This window comes from Lissotriton helveticus, chromosome 6, assembly GCF_964261635.1.
Source record: "Lissotriton helveticus chromosome 6, aLisHel1.1, whole genome shotgun sequence".
In the NCBI taxonomy this organism is placed as follows: domain Eukaryota; kingdom Metazoa; phylum Chordata; class Amphibia; order Caudata; family Salamandridae; genus Lissotriton; species Lissotriton helveticus.
The window spans coordinates 444,278,971-444,299,315 of NC_136067.1; the positions used below are offsets into that span (position 1 = coordinate 444,278,971).

The following is a 20,345-nucleotide window of genomic DNA, read 5'->3' on the forward strand; positions in this document are numbered from 1 at the left end:
TCATTAGTCAAGTAATACTGCATAAAGATAACACACACCAAAGCCACCACTGTCAAATATTAAAAAGTACATTCGGTTTTAAGGATTTGGCAATGGTAAAATCTTGAGCCCAAGAGTTTATTAAATTAATTTACACATACATAAAAGCAGGAAGTCCAATTTGTTCTGTGCGGCAGATAAAACCTCTCAAAATAGAAGAAAAATGTGGCAAATTACAATGACAACGCTAAAAGTATCATTTTCCTGGGGTTTTAGTCCTCCATTCATGCCACATTTTCACAAGTGGTTCTCTGTTGTTCCAGATCAGCTCATGTCCATAGGTCATGTACCATATTCCAAAAATAGCTCCACCGAGATGTACTGCATGATCAAATATCCTCCAACCAAGAATTAAACCTGCGGTGACAGAATCATCAATAGGCACAGAGTTTTGGAGGCCGGTTTAGAAGTGAAGTATTTAATCATTGTGCGCTACATGGACGGCACTTTCCAGATACAGAATATTAAGACATTTGCTGCTATAATGCCTACCACCGTCTGTTACCCTTCAGTCAGGCTGTTCACCACTTGTTCGCCTGTTTTCTGAAATCCAATTCTTTTTTTGGCTTCCTGGTATCCAGCCAATCTGCCTGTACCTCATCAAAGTAGCTCTGGACCCTGAATTTCAGAGCTTCATACTGCCAAATAGAAGCAGAAGCAAATACACAACCTGTAAACCCAACAGTAAAAACAAAAGGTTTAAATAGGCACTTCACTGAATTGGAGGTGGTCTGAAAGACAGTCTCCTGCAATGGTGGAGTAATTTTACTTCTAAAAACCTCAGTTGGCTTCTCAGGTTTAAATGCACTTTTGAGTTAATCTTTTTTCAAAATGTTCACAGGGCAAGGGAACCTCCTATCAAAACCTTACTATGAGGAAAGCCCCCTTGCTGAAATTCGGATATTACCTCTGACTTTTAGCAGTGCCAGTTGAAGATGTGGGTGGAGCTAATATAGTAAGTGGGTGGAGCCAGAGAGAAAAACATTTGAGCACCTGCGCTTCATATTTTACAAATTAAGCAGCAAAAGCACAGTACAAAGACTGACCCTCTCAAGCATAGTGCGCAGGGCCACAGAATGAGCCCCAGGGCAGAGTGAGACAGACCCCCCAACCAAAGAGCCATTGCAGACAAAAGGTGACACAAGGGGTCAACCTTGTGGTGCCATCGGGTGTGATTGATGTACTCCTGGCATTCTGTTGAATATTCACAAGAGTGCACATGTTTTCGGACGGTCTCCTGCTCTGATAGTCGGTCTTTTTAGAAAGATTCCGCAAGGAAACACACCACGCATTTGAGTTTTTTGCTTATGGTGAGAACGCAAAATTCACGAATAACTACGGCTGGCACGCTTGGGAGTGTATCCAGTGTTAGCTATTTAAAATGAGGCGCTAAACCAGCATCTAACATTCTTTTTAAAAATAGGCTTTTTTTAAATCTGTATTTACCTTTATTTCCCTCAAAAGTGTCCTGGAGCTCGATAAATAGAAAAAAAAAACAAGGAAGGACCGAGACTGCGTGTCCAGAAAATGGAGAGATGAGAGACGCTCACAGCAGGAAGAGAGGAGATAAGAGCTCACACACTGTCACCTGCACGAGCTGGTTAAATATGCGCAGTACTGCACACTGAGTGGCAGAGTTAATTCATGCGCCGGGACGTGGACAGGACAGTAACTTCGTCTGCCCCCGGCGCGCAGCAATCCAATCTCCTGTGGAGTCCCCGTGGTAATGTCCTATGATCAATCTAACACTTCCCTGCAAAACCAAGCCGGTGAGGTCGCATCTCTTCCCCTCCCCGGCAGCGCCAGTAGCCAACCACTGCTGAGAGGGCAGGCCCCGCCTCACCGTGGGTTACGGTGTCTGGGCCAGGTGACGTCAGGGCTGTGTAGTGAGTGACTCAGCCGCGCCCACGCCGGGGGGAATTCCAGCAATACATTTCACCATACATAGCAGCAGCAGTGAGTGCATAAGATCATTATTAACTGCACTGGATGTCATAGTCGGCGCGAAGTGCTAGCAGTCTGGCATAGCCTGTTTACTTACTTCTGCGCGTCTGGTACAGGAGAGACAGTGCCATTAAAATGCATGACAAAGCATTTCAATGCGGTGATGCGGTGATGCGGTTCACCACACTGAAATGCGTTAGAGTCATGTCCGTTGCGTGATACTTGGCAGGCCTGCAGCTGCTGACAGTACTAAGAAATGGCCACGCTCACTGTCGGCTGCACACTGCCCATTATACAAGTGTCGGATTCAATCCACATGAAAGGCTCACCAAACTGCAGATGCCAGCCTAACTGCCCTGGTCTGAGGCTGTCTGATGGAAATAGACACCGGTGGGGCTAACAGACTCATTGTCTCATCACAGAATTCAAAACTATTTCTCCTAGTAATCCAATTATTTCTTCTTAGTCTCTTGGATGTAGTTACACTCCAGGTTCACTCATCTCTCCCCTTGTTTCAGCAGTCGCGTTTTCTGCTCATTGCCAGTGTAAAAGAGTAAGTATGTGGGCAGAGAGAGTTGATGATGAATCAAGATTGAAGTTTATTCTTCAGTTTCTACTTACCAAGTAAGAGTAATTGGTTACAGGAATTGTAAGTAATAAGATAGCTCAGCTGCTCAGCCCAAACACTCCAACTGACATTGACTCAACCAGGCACACATGAATATTCTATGACATCACTCACACTATGGCTGAGCAGCAGGGCACAGAATCCAAAGGAAGAAATGCATGGTAAGAAGAGCAGGATACCACACATATGTATTAACAGTCCACAAACTAACTACCTCACCTATCACTTGTTGACTTTATGCTGGTCTTTGACCTTGTACCGTGCTTTGCTGCGGTTTGACTAGGTTTGTGCTAGAGAAATACCACATACATATACACATGTTGCCAAATTATTTTATTTCTTCCTTCCTTCTTTCATTCCTTCCTTCCTCACACCCTCCCTTCCTTCTTAATTGCCTATCTTACTGAATTCCTACCACAGAGCCTGTACACCTTCTACCCTACTTTGCATGCCTCTGACCTATCCCTATCAGGGCCCTATGGGTTCTACGAGTATGTCAGTAGATTGATTACCACAAACCACCTTGACCACATTCTTCCCTTTTGAATTGACTCCGGAGTAGAGAATAAGACAGGCTGGCATTATTATGATTCCCAATCTATTCTGGAAACCTAAACTCTACTACGTTACAGTGAGGCCCTTTTAAGGACTGATTATTTTACCTCAGTCAGTGTTCAGGTGGTTTGATTGGTGGGCATCAAAACAGAATCTCCATTACATGTGTAGGTAAATTGATGGTGTCTTCTATTGTTGCCCTTAGAGGTATCTTTCTAGTGGAGACAATAAAAGCCTATCTCCTGAGCTAGACTACAGGAACATTAAAAGTAACTTTGTTAAACCTTAGCTCGACCCTGGGTAGCTGTGGTTTCAAGCATTCAGGCATAAACAAAGGAACAAGTGTAATGTCTGTAAAGTACTAAAACATTGAAATAAGGTCACATGACATCAAAGGAATCAAAAAACAAATTTAAAAAATAGATCTTATTTGTATACATCTGTAGGCACTACATTTTCCAAAATTGACCAGAAAGTTCTGGAGACATAGATTGTGAAGTAAATCGTAAATCACAACAAAATTCCAACAATCCCTTAAAATGTTTTACAACGTTTTTAAACTTTTCAGTTACCAGTGCCAACCCAGGGTTGAGCTAAGGTTTAAAAACAGTTGATTTTAATGTTCCTGTGAGGTTTGGGTGCTAGGGATGCTATATTTATGCAAGAAACATGTACACCCTAGAGTCGTGGCTACCTGAGGGCTACAAGGCCAAGATAAAAATGGTTGGCTTCTGCTCTCCCCTCTCTGTCCCCAACGCAAACCAATCTACCTCAACAAATGAGCAGCCCCTCTCATGTGTACTCATCATTTGCCCATCATAGGCAGCTTCCCCTTTAAAACTTGTCTTTTGGGTTTACACTGTGTTTTAGGACTTGATATGGCTGCTGTGGGGGTATATATTATAAAAGGAGGATTTGGCTTTGCCTTAAATGGCAAAGTTGATTTAGTAGTTTAAAAATGCTCTGCCGTCTGCAGTGGCAGGCTGGACAAAATGTTTCCCTGATGTCACAACCACGGAGGCACCATAAGCTCTGAGGCCTTGGTGGGCCCCCTTAACTTACATGCCCATGTACCGCCTGGTAACATATTCTAGGGACTTAGTAATAAGTAAAGGTATAACATTAAGGTGTAAGCCAATAAAATATACACATTGTAGTGCCAGCACACTGGCACTGAGGTCTTGTTAGCAGTCCTCATTGCACTAAAAGAGTAAAGAAAACACAGCATCAGTCCAAAACTTTAAGGTTGATCATGCAAAAAGCGGCATTTCCTTACATGTAGCATTCCCAATAAAAGGTCTTCCTATTAACCAATGTAATACTACTCACTGGATTGACCTTAGAAGGGAAAACGTCCAAATTATCCCTGCTGGGATTTAACAAGTGTGTCAGTTACCAGAGGACAAAGACCCATCTTACATAACAATTTTACTGTATGCGCAAAAGAAGGCGTGAAAATTGTGATAAGATAAACATATATTTTTGAACATCGATTACCCAATAACAGCCAAGTCATTTTTTAAACAGAAATGCTCAATAAATACTGATACCTACAGTTATAGTATTGTGTTTGCTAAAGAAGATACAACTGTACTCACACAAAGATAAATACAAATATTAGAGTTCAATTGTTATTTTCATTGAAAATGCATTTTTTTGTATTTGCCTGTAGGTCTAGAACATGTATAACAAAACACAACGCTCAGGATTGGGAATAGATGTCTAGCATGCTCTCAATGCAAAATTACCAGCAAGCATTAAAGAATTCAGCAAGCTAATTGCTGTTTTAACTGTCCACACATTCTCCCATAATCTGTCCGAGCATGTAATGCTAACATACACACATTTTTCTGTTATATTTATAAAAAAAATCTCAAACGATTAATAAAATGTGGCTATGCACATTAGGCAAACATGACCACTGGTATAGTAAGCAAATAAGCATTAAAGCACAAGTGCAAGTAATTCACTTTGTCAAACGGGTTGAGGCATTCTACACCAAATTTTGCTCTCACTGTGCGTATAAAGTCAAGGTCCAGCGTCCCAGTTTCAATGCAGTTCCATGCAGGAAGAAAATGTATGAGGGTCGAAAAATAACTGTTTTTCCATTTTAACTCCTGGAAAATGTTCTCACAACTTCAAAAAAAAACAATGAACGGATTTACACCAAATTTGCCATTAGTGTAGAAATGTACTGTCTAGCATGCTTTTCATGGTTTGTTCTAAATGTGCTTACCAGTTTGTGAGGTATTTGTGTTACAAAAAAGTGTTGTGTGTGCTTGCAAGGGTTAACAATTTTTATATCTTGGTCATTTGAGTTCACAGACCATCCATGGATCCAAATTAAATAAAATAAGTGCTGTCCATTGGACAAGGGAGCTTTTTCTCCTATTATGCACTTTGGGTCCACAGACCAAAAGTTTGGTCCACAGACCAAAAGGTTCTCATTGGAGGGCTGCAACTCTGGAAAAAAGTCTGAATAGTGGAGTGTGAGCATCCGATGACACACTTGGTTTAGGTGGGGAGGGAAGAAGGGATCTCCTCCTACCTGTGATTACACTTTTTTGCCACAGGGTTCAGATCCCTTATCAAGGCTCCAAGGTTTGCAAATCCTGCCTTGGGGTCCCTAAACGTCTGGCAAGTGCTTCTAAATCCTTGTTGGAAATCCTGCTGGGTTTGCCGATCCAGGAATGGGATAGCTAATATTGCAGATGTCCAAAATGGGTCAATGAGTCTACTAGGAATTGGAAACCCACATTGGGGTTTACAAACATATAGAAAATTGATTTAAAAAGAGGCCAGTCCTTGCTTGACACGGGAAGGCTGTGTGCTGGGAGAGTTTGCCACTGGCTGCAGTTTGGGTGCAAGACCTGACATTGGGTTAAATGTCCTCGATTCAATGTTCAAGACAGTAGTTTGCTGACTAAAATAAAAAAAATAAAAAAACATGGACATGGACACTCTTTGATGTTCACAGACTAATGAGTTCATGGACTGTGAAACTCTTGGATCCATGTGGGGTCTCCTGCTGCAGTTCAGGAACTCCACACAGTGTTTGCAAAAGATGAAACTTTTGGCCACTTGTTTTCGAGGGGGTGTACTGAAACTTCTTTAAAATGTTATGAGTTCACAGACTTTAACCTGCATATGTGGACTGTTCATAACTAGCAACGAAGGCAAACCGTCCTCTAAAGTCAACAGACCTGTAACAGAGTTGTGCACTTTTCGATAAGTAGAAGTGTGTTCTAAGGTCTTCATTGGTTGACACTTCAGTCAACCTTCAACCCTATTAAAAAGTGCACATTTTTTAGCAACAGGAGCCATATCTACTATTTACATACAGACAACCAGCTGCTCCTGGTAACCAGTGGGGTTTTACACTTTAAGATCATGTCTGATTCAAATGAAGAGGTTGCAGGATTATCGTCTGCTTCTCAACAAGAAAAGGAAGAATTCATCTGCACAAGGAGGACTTACGGGGAAAAAGGTCTCCTTTGTTTGGGAGTTCCATAGAGAGAAAAAGGAATGCCCAAAGGGTAACATATACTCTGGACGACCTAAAGACTGGTAGAGGCTAAAGATGTAAATATTCTTTTTTGGTATCAATATATGAAGGTACTTCAAAACAAGGCACAGGAAGGAGTTTGAAAAATGTGGATGTAAGCAATACCAATAGGAGTCACAGGGCATAGACACAGCATAACCTGTTCCAGCAGATATGTGGAAGCAAATTGAGGAGAAGAATAGCCCACATGTCAGTAGCTTTGCCTTTTCCTGCATGCATTGCAAAACCAATGTGCGGTGCACTAAACATATTCCTAGGAGTAGGAATGAAATTGTGAAAGAGCACTAAAGAACATGTCATTAATGAGCAAATAAATCCTTTGATTCCAGTTATCAAGCGGTCATTTGATACTAAAGTTTCAACAAAGTTAAATTAAGTTAAATCTAAGAGAAGCTCAACAAAAACATGGTTGTAAATTGGGTTATTAGTAGTGGTAAGTGTGCATCCACCACTTCCAATAAGGCCACTAACACAATCTAGGACTCAGAATAGGTCCCAATAAACTATTCCCATGGTCAAACCCCTGGCAGCTTGGCTTCTAGCAGGCTGACAACTTAAGAGAAAGGTATGTAATGCATTTAAAAACACCAATTCAGTAAATAATTAAGACACAACACAAAATAAAAGTCCCACATCAATTTATAAAAATAAGACATATTTTTATCTTTGAAATGACACCAAAACAAAAAAAAATTCAATGTAGGGAACCGGAGATATCACTTTTTAAAGATTTAGTCCAATATATGACATAGAAACCTATGGTGCCTATTGGGACATATGGTCACGCTAGACTGAGACAAGTCAAAGTTTTAGGCCGACCACGATATAGTCCTGTGTGGCTACCCCTCATGGTAGGTTCAAAGTAATATGGGAGGTACCCTTCTACAGGAAAGGGGGTGGATTGACAGAACAAAAAACAAGCGTCCTTTTTCCTTATTTTTAAAAATCAAAAATCAGAATAAATTGTGATTCCGCAAGGAAACACACCACGCATTTGAGTTTTTTGCTTATGGTGAGAATGCAAAATTCACGAATAACTATGGCTGGCACGCTTGGGAGTGTATCCAGTGTTAGCTATTTAAAATGAGGCGCTAAACCAGCATCTAACATTCTTTTTAAAAATAGGCTTTTTTTAAATCTGTATTTACCTTTATTTCCCTCAAAAGTGTCCTGGAGCTCGATAAATAGAAAAAAAAAACAAGGAAGGACCGAGACTGCGTGTCCAGAAAATGGAGAGATGAGAGACGCTCACAGCAGGAAGAGAGGAGATAAGAGCTCACACACTGTCACCTGCACGAGCTGGTTAAATATGCGCAGTACTGCACACTGAGTGGCAGAGTTAATTCATGCGCCGGGACGTGGACAGGACAGTAACTTCGTCTGCCCCCGGCGCGCAGCAATCCAATCTCCTGTGGAGTCCCCGTGGTAATGTCCTATGATCAATCTAACACTTCCCTGCAAAACCAAGCCGGTGAGGTCGCATCTCTTCCCCTCCCCGGCAGCGCCAGTAGCCAACCACTGCTGAGAGGGCAGGCCCCGCCTCACCGTGGGTTACGGTGTCTGGGCCAGGTGACGTCAGGGCTGTGTAGTGAGTGACTCAGCCGCGCCCACGCCGGGGGGAATTCCAGCAATACATTTCACCATACATAGCAGCAGCAGTGAGTGCATAAGATCATTATTAACTGCACTGGATGTCATAGTCGGCGCGAAGTGCTAGCAGTCTGGCATAGCCTGTTTACTTACTTCTGCGCGTCTGGTACAGGAGAGACAGTGCCATTAAAATGCATGACAAAGCATTTCAATGCGGTGATGCGGTGATGTGGTTCACCACACTGAAATGCGTTAGAGTCATGTCCGTTGCGTGATACTTGGCAGGCCTGCAGCTGCTGACAGTACTAAGAAATGGCCACGCTCACTGTCGGCTGCACACTGCCCATTATACAAGTGTCGGATTCAATCCACATGAAAGGCTCACCAAACTGCAGATGCCAGCCTAACTGCCCTGGTCTGAGGCTGTCTGATGGAAATAGACACCGGTGGGGCTAACAGACTCATTGTCTCATCACAGAATTCAAAACTATTTCTCCTAGTAATCCAATTATTTCTTCTTAGTCTCTTGGATGTAGTTACACTCCAGGTTCACTCATCTCTCATCCCTTGTTTCAGCAGTCGCGTTTTCTGCTCATTGCCAGTGTAAAAGAGTAAGTATGTGGGCAGAGAGAGTTGATGATGAATCAAGATTGAAGTTTATTCTTCAGTTTCTACTTACCAAGTAAGAGTAATTGGTTACAGGAATTGTAAGTAATAAGATAGCTCAGCTGCTCAGCCCAAACACTCCAACTGACATTGACTCAACCAGGCACACATGAATATTCTATGACATCACTCACACTATGGCTGAGCAGCAGGGCACAGAATCCAAAGGAAGAAATGCATGGTAAGAAGAGCAGGATACCACACATATGTATTAACAGTCCACGAACTAACTACCTCACCTATCACTTGTTGACTTTATGCTGGTCTTTGACCTTGTACCGTGCTTTGCTGCGGTTTGACTAGGTTTGTGCTAGAGAAATACCACATACATATACACATGTTGCCAAATTATTTTATTTCTTCCTTCCTTCTTTCATTCCTTCCTTCCTCACACCCTCCCTTCCTTCTTAATTGCCTATCTTACTGAATTCCTACCACAGAGCCTGTACACCTTCTACCCTACTTTGCATGCCTCTGACCTATCCCTATCAGGGCCCTATGGGTTCTACGAGTATGTCAGTAGATTGATTACCACAAACCACCTTGACCACATTCTTCCCTTTTGAATTGACTCCGGAGTAGAGAATAAGACAGGCTGGCATTATTATGATTCCCAATCTATTCTGGAAACCTAAACTCTACTACGTTACAGTGAGGCCCTTTTAAGGACTGATTATTTTACCTCAGTCAGTGTTCAGGTGGTTTGATTGGTGGGCATCAAAACAGAATCTCCATTACATGTGTAGGTAAATTGATGGTGTCTTCTATTGTTGCCCTTAGAGGTATCTTTCTAGTGGAGACAATAAAAGCCTATCTCCTGAGCTAGACTACAGGAACATTAAAAGTAACTTTGTTAAACCTTAGCTCGACCCTGGGTAGCTGTGGTTTCAAGCATTCAGGCATAAACAAAGGAACAAGTGTAATGTCTGTAAAGTACTAAAACATTGAAATAAGGTCACATGACATCAAAGGAATCAAAAAACAAATTTAAAAAATAGATCTTATTTGTATACATCTGTAGGCACTACATTTTCCAAAATTGACCAGAAAGTTCTGGAGACATAGATTGTGAAGTAAATCGTAAATCACAACAAAATTCCAACAATCCCTTAAAATGTTTTACAACGTTTTTAAACTTTTCAGTTACCAGTGCCAACCCAGGGTTGAGCTAAGGTTTAAAAACAGTTGATTTTAATGTTCCTGTGAGGTTTGGGTGCTAGGGATGCTATATTTATGCAAGAAACATGTACACCCTAGAGTCGTGGCTACCTGAGGGCTACAAGGCCAAGATAAAAATGGTTGGCTTCTGCTCTCCCCTCTCTGTCCCCAACGCAAACCAATCTACCTCAACAAATGAGCAGCCCCTCTCATGTGTACTCATCATTTGCCCATCATAGGCAGCTTCCCCTTTAAAACTTGTCTTTTGGGTTTACACTGTGTTTTAGGACTTGATATGGCTGCTGTGGGGGTATATATTATAAAAGGAGGATTTGGCTTTGCCTTAAATGGCAAAGTTGATTTAGTAGTTTAAAAATGCTCTGCCGTCTGCAGTGGCAGGCTGGACAAAATGTTTCCCTGATGTCACAACCACGGAGGCACCATAAGCTCTGAGGCCTTGGTGGGCCCCCTTAACTTACATGCCCATGTACCGCCTGGTAACATATTCTAGGGACTTAGTAATAAGTAAAGGTATAACATTAAGGTGTAAGCCAATAAAATATACACATTGTAGTGCCAGCACACTGGCACTGAGGTCTTGTTAGCAGTCCTCATTGCACTAAAAGAGTAAAGAAAACACAGCATCAGTCCAAAACTTTAAGGTTGATCATGCAAAAAGCGGCATTTCCTTACATGTAGCATTCCCAATAAAAGGTCTTCCTATTAACCAATGTAATACTACTCACTGGATTGACCTTAGAAGGAAAAACGTCCAAATTATCCCTGCTGGGATTTAACAAGTGTGTCAGTTACCAGAGGACAAAGACCCATCTTACATAACAATTTTACTGTATGCGCAAAAGAAGGCGTGAAAATTGTGATAAGATAAACATATATTTTTGAACATCGATTACCCAATAACAGCCAAGTCATTTTTTAAACAGAAATGCTCAATAAATACTGATACCTACAGTTATAGTATTGTGTTTGCTAAAGAAGATACAACTGTACTCACACAAAGATAAATACAAATATTAGAGTTCAATTGTTATTTTCATTGAAAATGCATTTTTTTGTATTTGCCTGTAGGTCTAGAACATGTATAACAAAACACAACGCTCAGGATTGGGAATAGATATCTAGCATGCTATCAATGCAAAATTACCAGCAAGCATTAAAGAATTCAGCAAGCTAATTGCTGTTTTAACTGTCCACACATTCTCCCATAATCTGTCCGAGCATGTAATGCTAACATAAACACATTTTTCTGTTATATTTATAAAAAAAAATCTCAAACGATTAATAAAATGTGGCTATGCACATTAGGCAAACATGACCACTGGTATAGTAAGCAAATAAGCATTAAAGCACAAGTGCAAGTAATTCACTTTGTCAAACGGGTTGAGGCATTCTACACCAAATTTTGCTCTCACTGTGCGTATAAAGTCAAGGTCCAGCGTCCCAGTTTCAATGCAGTTCCATGCAGGAAGAAAATGTATGAGGGTCGAAAAATAACTGTTTTTCCATTTTAACTCCTGGAAAATGTTCTCACAACTTCAAAAAAAAAACAATGAACGGATTTACACCAAATTTGCCATTAGTGTAGAAATGTACTGTCTAGCATGCTTTTCATGGTTTGTTCCAAATGTGCTTACCAGTTTGTGAGGTATTTGTGTTACAAAAAAGTGTTGTTGTATGTGCTTGCAAGGGTTAACAATTTTTATATCTTGGTCATTTGAGTTCACAGACCATCCATGGATACAAATTAAATAAAATAAGTGCTGTCCATTGGACAAGGGAGCTTTTTCTCCTATTATGCACTTTGGGTCCACAGACCAAAAGTTTGGTCCACAGACAAAAAGGTTCTCATTGGAGGGCTGCAACTCTGGAAAAAAGTCTGAATAGTGGAGTGTGAGCATCCGATGACACACTTGGTTTAGGTGGGGAGGGAAGAAGGGATCTCCTCCTACCTGTGATTACACTTTTTTGCCACAGGGTTCAGATCCCTTATCAAGGCTCCAAGGTTTGCAAATCCTGCCTTGGGGTCCCTAAACGTCTGGCAAGTGCTTCTAAATCCTTGTTGGAAATCCTGCTGGGTTTGCCGATCCAGGAATGGGATAGCTAATATTGCAGATGTCCAAAATGGGTCAATGAGTCTACTTGGAATTGGAAACCCACATTGGGGTTTACAAACATATAGAAAATTGATTTAAAAAGAGGCCAGTCCTTGCTTGACACGGGAAGGCTGTGTGCTGGGAGAGTTTGCCACTGGCTGCAGTTTGGGTGCAAGACCTGACATTGGGTTAAATGTCCTCGATTCAATGTTCAAGACAGTAGTTTGCTGACTAAAATAAAAAAAATAAAAAAACATGGACATGGACACTCTTTGATGTTCACAGACTTATGAGTTCATGGACTGTGAAACTCTTGGATCCATGTGGGGTCTCCTGCTGCAGTTCAGGAACTCCACACAGTGTTTGCAAAAGATGAAACTTTTGGCCACTTGTTTTCGAGGGGATGTACTGAAACTTCTTTAAAATGTTATGAGTTCACAGACTTTAACCTGCATATGTGGACTGTTCATAACTAGCAACGAAGGCAAACCGTCCTCTAAAGTCAACAGACCTGTAACAGAGTTGTACACTTTTCGATAAGTAGAAGTGTGTTCTAAGGTCTTCATTGGTTGACACTTCAGTCAACCTTCAACCCTATTAAAAAGTGCACATTTTTTAGCAACAGGAGCCATATCTACTATTTACATACAGACAACCAGCTGCTCCTGGTAACCAGTGGGGTTTTACACTTTAAGATCATGTCTGATTCAAATGAAGAGGTTGCAGGATTATCGTCTGCTTCTCAACAAGAAAAAGAAGAATTCATCTGCACAAGGAGGACTTACGGGGAAAAAGGTCTCCTTTGTTTAGGAGTTCAATAGAGAGAAAAAGGAATGCCCAAAGGGTCACATATACTCTGGACGACCTAAAGACTGGTAGAGGCTAAAGATGTAAATATTCTTTTTTGGTATCAATATATGAAGGTACTTCAAAACAAGGCACAGGAAGGAGTTTGAAAAATGTGGATGTAAGCAATACCAATAGGAGTCACAGGGCATAGACACAGCATAACCTGTTCCAGCAGATATGTGGAAGCAAATTGAGGAGAAGAATAGCCCACATGTCAGTAGCTTTGCCTTTTCCTGCATGCATTGCAAAACCAATGTGCGGTGCACTAAACATATTCCTAGGAGTAGGAATGAAATTGTGAAAGAGCACTAAAGAACATGTCATTAATGAGCAAATAAATCCTTTGATTCCAGTTATCAAGCGGTCATTTGATACTAAAGTTTCAACAAAGTTAAATTAAGTTAAATCTAAGAGAAGCTCAACAAAAACATGGTTGTAAATTGGGTTATTAGTAGTGGTAAGTGTGCATCCACCACTCCCAATAAGGCCACTAACACAATCTAGGACTCAGAATAGGTCCCAATAAACTATTCCCATGGTCAAACCCCTGGCAGCTTGGCTTCTAGCAGGCTGACAACTTAAGAGAAAGGTATGTAATGCATTTAAAAACACCAATTCAGTAAATAATTAAGACACAACACAAAATAAAAGTCCCACATCAATTTATAAAAATAAGACATATTTTTATCTTTGAAATGACACCAAAACAAAAAAAAATTCAATGTAGGGAACCGGAGATATCACTTTTTAAAGATTTAGTCCAATATATGACATAGAAACCTATGGTGCCTATTGGGACATATGGTCACGCTAGACTGAGACAAGTCAAAGTTTTAGGCCGACCACGATATAGTCCTGTGTGGCTACCCCTCATGGTAGGTTCAAAGTAATATGGGAGGTACCCTTCTACAGGAAAGGGGGTGGATTGACAGAACAAAAAACAAGCGTTCTTTTTCCTTATTTTTAAAAACCAAAAATCAGAATAAATTGTTTCTTCGGGACCTGTTCAATCTAGCAGACGACTATATTACATACGGAATAGAGCCACTAACAAGTTACCAAATTTACACATACAGTAATGGACCCCCACTATGGCAGGATTTACCAAAGGAATAAGAGCAAAATGCAAAGGAATAACATATATAGCTGTTTTATTTATCATTTCATTCTAGGTTCTTCATTGTTACAATAAAAACATACTTTTTAGTTAAAAAAAAATTACAATACATAAAGTAAAACAATTTTATCTTGAAAAAAGACTGTTGACGTGGCATTTCGGTGTAAAAGATCGTCACCTTCAGGACAACAATTTCAAGGAAAAAACATCTAGGCGAAAAATATAAATATAACAAAATTATAAACCTAGTTTTTATTTTAACATTCCTTTGCTTGCTCTTGAACTACACATCAAAGCGGTCTATTATCATATCTCCCTTCACATTGGCACATTAATACACTGCAATTTCTCATATTTTTACCAAAGACCCACAATTGGTGCCTTCAACAAAAACTTGATCTCTGTCATGTTACAATAAAATATTTCAGTTCTAGTTGACATAAACTACAGCATTTGTCTTGGTGGCACACATATTTAGCATTTATATTTTGATTTCACATCATTTATATTCGTTCTGGTGTCCCACTTGCCCTATGACTCTAAACATAGTTTAACACTCGATCATACTTTTCTCTTATTTGGTAACCTCTGGACTCTCCCGTTTATTCATCATTGTCTACAAATAGAACTATTAGATAATGATTGTTTTTATAGATTGAAAGTATTATAATCACATACCTCAGTCAGTATTATCATCAAGCCTCATTCCATTGGCTCCAGATAATATCGCAATTCTTCTATATTGTTATGAGACGGATGCTACAAAGTGAAAGGGTTGATTTATTAACCTTTCACTGCTGTTTCGTTTTAACTAAGAATAGTCAGCTGTTGAATATTGTTACTGTATCAAGTCATGACTGTCATTACCTTAGCATAAATCCTTAGGTTGTTGACTTCCTCTGTATTATCTCTTGGATTTTTTATGTCTGGAAGGACTTGCTTCTGTTCCAGGCCACTGCCAGACAAAAATACTGCTTATTAAGAAAACTATTTGACCTATCTAGGTTGCCATTTTACTAGAGAGCATCTCATGATTTCTTCTTGGTAAAATCGGGGGCTTCATACATTAATACGGTTTTCTTTTATTTCTTGCTGTTCTGCAAGGTCCGCTTTCTTATTTCCCTTTATTCATTTGGATAGTTCTTTCCTGTCAAGAAATTTCATGTATAGTGTGAATCTATCTCATTGTTTAAACAGGGGTTTTGTCTAAATAGTACCGAAATAGTTATTGAGACCCTTATCGTATTCTTTTATTAAGGAATTCTCGCAGGACGGTTGCCCGATCTTAAACTCCCTCTCTTGTATTCTAAAATATTATTAGTGATGAAAAAGAGGAGGACACTATATTTATCAACCCTCAATCTTTTTAGGGCATGTCATTCAAAGTCGCTCTTCTCATTTTCTACCTTATTTATTCTCCCGTCTTACCTTAAAGAGGAGGGGTTTTGACCTCGTACTCTCCCTTATTCCTCAATGGTTTGATGAGTGTCCTGCTTTTAACTTGTAGGATCACGGGCTAAAAAAGAGCACTGTATTCATAAGGACCTTCCATTATTAATATCCTTTCCTAAATCTAAAGGGGCGCTCACTTTCTCTCTATAGTTAACTTACTTTTAGGGGGGGCACGATGTACTCACAAACGTCCGTCCTGCTCACCTTTCCAACTGCAACTGAAAATAGAGTGCTTTCCTTCCTGTTTTTATACTACCCTAAATTGATTTTCAATTACTAGATTGGTGTCAATTATCTCGGGTGGGGTTTGCCTCCTCGCGTTTTTGCCGTCACTGTGGCGGCCATCTTTTAATGGGCACGCTACTCCTTTTACTGATTGTTATTTACCCACATTCCATTTAGCACTACCCTTCAACTTCTCCATTAAATGCCGTATTTGTTGTTATGAGTTGTTTTCCTTTTACAAAGCTTAATCTATTTTATTTATATTATATTCCATTAATTCTCATCGTTCTCGGCATGTGTTTTACTTTACCCAAATTTTCGCGCATTAATTATTGCCGATATCTAGTAGATTTACTGTTTTTGGCTATGCGGTTACTTTATGAAAAGTCTGTCAGAGATTTATGTAGCACCCTGTTGCTCCCGCTGCATGCTGGTCATTTTATTCCTATGGCTACAACTGTGTTACCACGCTGGCCATCTTTAGACGGCTTTTCAATTATGTGTTGATATGGCCAATTTATATACATGTTATCTACCTCTATGATTACTCAAGTATCATAAAGATTTGCTTGTTTACTGGCATTATATCATGGGCGTTGGGTCAATTTTATATATGTTGCTCTGTGTATCTGGGTACATGTGTATTTTAAAAATTCATTATTGTGAAAAACGATTCTAATTGTATTTACAATTGTGTTTTAAACCTATGTGAATCATTTATTTATTACATTACTCTTGCGCCTCATTGTATAGTGCTGTTAGGTTCCTTCTTCTCTAGTTAGCTCGGGTCGCTGGGGCTGACTGATGGTTTTTTCCTCTATATGATTTTATCCAATTCCTCTTTACTGTTCAGGCCACTTTTAAATGTATCAAACTTGGACATGTAATATTGTTCTCTCTTTTTGTGTTTTGCATTAAGATCACCTCCTGTATTATTTAATTTTACGACTTCAACAACCCACCACTTTAGATCATCTATCTGATGTTTCTTTTCTTGCCAGTGCTCGACTAAAGGTGCGTTCTGTCGCTTAGTGCGAATGGCGGATTTATGTTCATTTAACCTGAGACGGATTTCTCTGGAGGTTTCACCAGTATACGCTTTCTCACAGGGTCATTTTATAAGGTAAATAACATTCCGGGTCCTGCAATTTACCAGATTTCGATGGCAATGGGTTATTCCTTTGTATACAACTGTAGGTCCCTTGAATATTGAACTACAGTTTTTGCAGGAACCACATGGAAAGTTACCTATTGGGGAGGATCCGTCCAGTGTACTAATTTGATTCTTATTTCCTTTGTATGGATATTGATGCACCAGGCAATTCCTTATCGTTTTGTTCCTTCTAAATGCAAAGATCGGTCTGGGTAAAGAAGCCAAGTTCGCATTATTGAGGAAATTCCAATTTCTATTTAATACGTTTTTGACCTTGTTGCTGACATTCGAGAAATTAGTCACGCTGACAAGTTGTTTGTCTGTTTGGTCTTTATCTCTTGGTTCAAAGAGGCTCTTTCTATTGTAATACTTAGCATGTTTATATGCTTATTGAACAATTTTTTTGGGGTATCCTCTATCTGAATTTTTGTTGTTAACATCATTCTAGGGCTTACAAAGCTGCTCTTTCTTTGTGTGGTAAGTTATTTTTTGTCCATGTCTTGTGAGTAAGAATATTTTCTAATCCATTTTCTACTACTTTTTCAAAAATGTCAACTTCCTTACCTGTCATGTGTCCTGTTGGGGTCCATACCGACTGGCCATAAACCAGGTTTGTTATCACTGGATGTTTTCTCTTTACCTTCAAAGAATTTCTTCAACCTGATCTTTCTAAAACAAGCATTGGAAATGCAATAGGTCTCGCATTAGGAAAGTTTGAGCGATTGGTATTGTAAATGACACTTGTTTAATTTATGTGTTGGTTTTGAAAATAGCAAAATTAATAGCTTTGTCAGTTACAATGTCAATAGTTTTAACTTTTGCAAATGTGACACCTATAGCATTTGTGATGTGGTGGTGGTGGATGCGGTGGATGCGGTGGTGGTGGAAGTGGTGGTGGATGTGTTGGATGTGGTGGGGGATGTGGTGGTGGATGTGGTGGTGGATGTGGTGGATGTGGTGGATGTGGAGGTGGTGGATGCGGTGGATGTGGTGGTGGATGTGGTGGTGGATGTGGTGGTGGATGTGGTGGTGGATGCGGTGGTGGTGCATGTGGTGGATGTGGTGGTGGTGGATGTGGTGGTGGATGTCATGGTGGATGTGGAGGTGATGGTGGATGTGGTGGTGGGTGTGGGGGTGGATGTGGTGGTGGATGTGGTGGTAGATGTGGTGGTGTATGTGGCGGTGGATGTCATGGTAGATGTGGAGGTGATGGTGGATGTGGTGGTGGATGCGGTGGAGGTGGTGGTGTTGGATGCGGTGGATGTGGTGGTGGTGGATGCAGTGGTGGTGGTGGATGTGGTGGTGATGGAAGTGGTGGTGGATGTGTTGGATGTGGTGGTGGATATGGTGGTGGATGTGGTGGTGGATGTGGTGGTGGATGTGGTGGATGTGGTAGTGGATGTGGTGGATGTGGTGGTGGTGGATGTGGTGGATGTGGTGGTGGATGTGGTGGTGGATGTGGTGGTGGATGTGGTGGATGTGGTAGTGGATGTGGTGGATGTGGTGGTGGTGGGTGTGGTGGATGTGGTGGTGGATGTGGTGGTGGATGTGGTGGTGGATGCGGTGGTGGATGCGGTGGTGCATGTGGTGGATGTGGTGGTGGTGGATGTGGTGGTGGATGTGGCGGTGGATGTCATGGTGGATGTGCTTACTAAAACTAGTGACAAACGACGGAAGTAGGTAACCAGCACAAAAAATGCCCGATTTCAGTAAGAAAGAAAATACATAGAGCTGACATGATAACATGGCGTGTGCTTTACAATCACAGCAATGGCAAATGCATTTACGGAAAGATGTGAGTCGAGGCAAGGGGGTAATAAATGAGTCACTTCTCCAAAGAGTGTAAGTCTCTCCCAGTGAAGGAAGTGCTACTGCCAGCTGCTGTTCAGTCAGAAAATTGGTTGTGATTTGGGCACCACGCACGCCTATCTCGTGACGACCGCCTATGCTAAAAAGCACTTAATTTGCATAAACACAGCCAGCACACGAGTAGTCCAGCTCACAGCTCGGTGCATTCAAATAGACTTCTCATTTAATGAAAAGAGTCGATTCCAAAATAGAAATCTAAGGAATGGTAAACTATTTTGAGATAATAATGTGACGGTTCGATAACAGAATGATTGGAAGAAACTCGTCTTGATGGATTTACTGAGTGCAGCTTTTTGGCATTAATGGCGATTCATTTCCCTTCCCTCTCGCGGTCAAACCTCACTTTTGCATTGAAGGAAATTACAGCTACAGCAGCTTTAGAGCATGGCTTCATGAAGTATAAACTGCCCTTTTCTCTCAGAATGCGCAAAGAGGAATTACTATCAGTAATCATGCCACAGGTCCCGCATGGCAGAGTTCATTGCCCACAAAAAGGATTCCACAAAACAACGGTACACTAAACTAAAATGGGATGAAATCGATCAAACAAAAAAATACCTCTAGCAGATCAGTGCGGTTCTGTTTACACATACTGTGGCACTTTAAAAAAAAGATTTTCAGGGCCGTCGGAGCTTGGAAACACGAGCGCTCGTGAAGCTACTATAAGCAGCACGGCACATTACGTAGGAATAAAAAGAAATGACAGGGCTGTCGGAGTCCTGGGATTGAAAACACGATTGGATAAAAAAAAATGTATAGGGCCACCTGAGCTTGGAAACACGAGTGCTTACTAAAACTAGTGACAAACGACGGAAGTAGGTAACCAGCACAAAAAATGCCCGATTTCAGTAAGAAATAAAATACATAGAGCCGACACGATAACATGGCGTGTGCTTTACAATCACAGCAATGGCAAATGCATTTACAGAAAGATGTGAGTCGAGGCAAGGGGGTAATAAATGAGTCACTTCTCCAAAGAGTGTAAGTCTCGCCCAGTGAAGGAAGTGCTACTGCCAGCTGCTGTTCGGTCAGAAAATTGGTTGTGATTTGGGCACCACACACGTCTATCTCGTGATGACCGCTAACAAGAAAGGAAACAAGACGGAGGGCATTGCTGTGGGGAGGGGGGAGGAGAAATGCGACACGGCGGGCAGGGAAGGGGGCGGAGCGGGGAGAGCGGCGATGAGGGTGTGAAGCAGCCGGGGCCTTTGAAGTGACGCTAAGCTTCACTTCAAAGGTGTGGGAGGAGTGCGGCTGAGGGAACAGATGGCGATTTGATGATGTGCACGCGCATTTTAGGTCAATGCGCTTGCGCATTGACCTAAAAGCGCACGGGCACAGCACCAAATCGCCAAGTTGGGTAAAGTCTGTTTAAGTCGCTATAGTCTCGCTCTGCTCAATGCGCATGCGCATTGAGAGGC

General features: G+C 41.1%; 1 pseudogene; it reads right to left on the bottom strand.

The window, feature by feature from the left end:
* Window positions 1–235: 235 nt before the first annotated feature.
* On the bottom strand, window positions 236–17,645 carry LOC144762342 (presenilin-associated rhomboid-like protein, mitochondrial pseudogene; annotated as a pseudogene).
* Window positions 17,646–20,345: the final 2,700 nt, after the last annotated feature.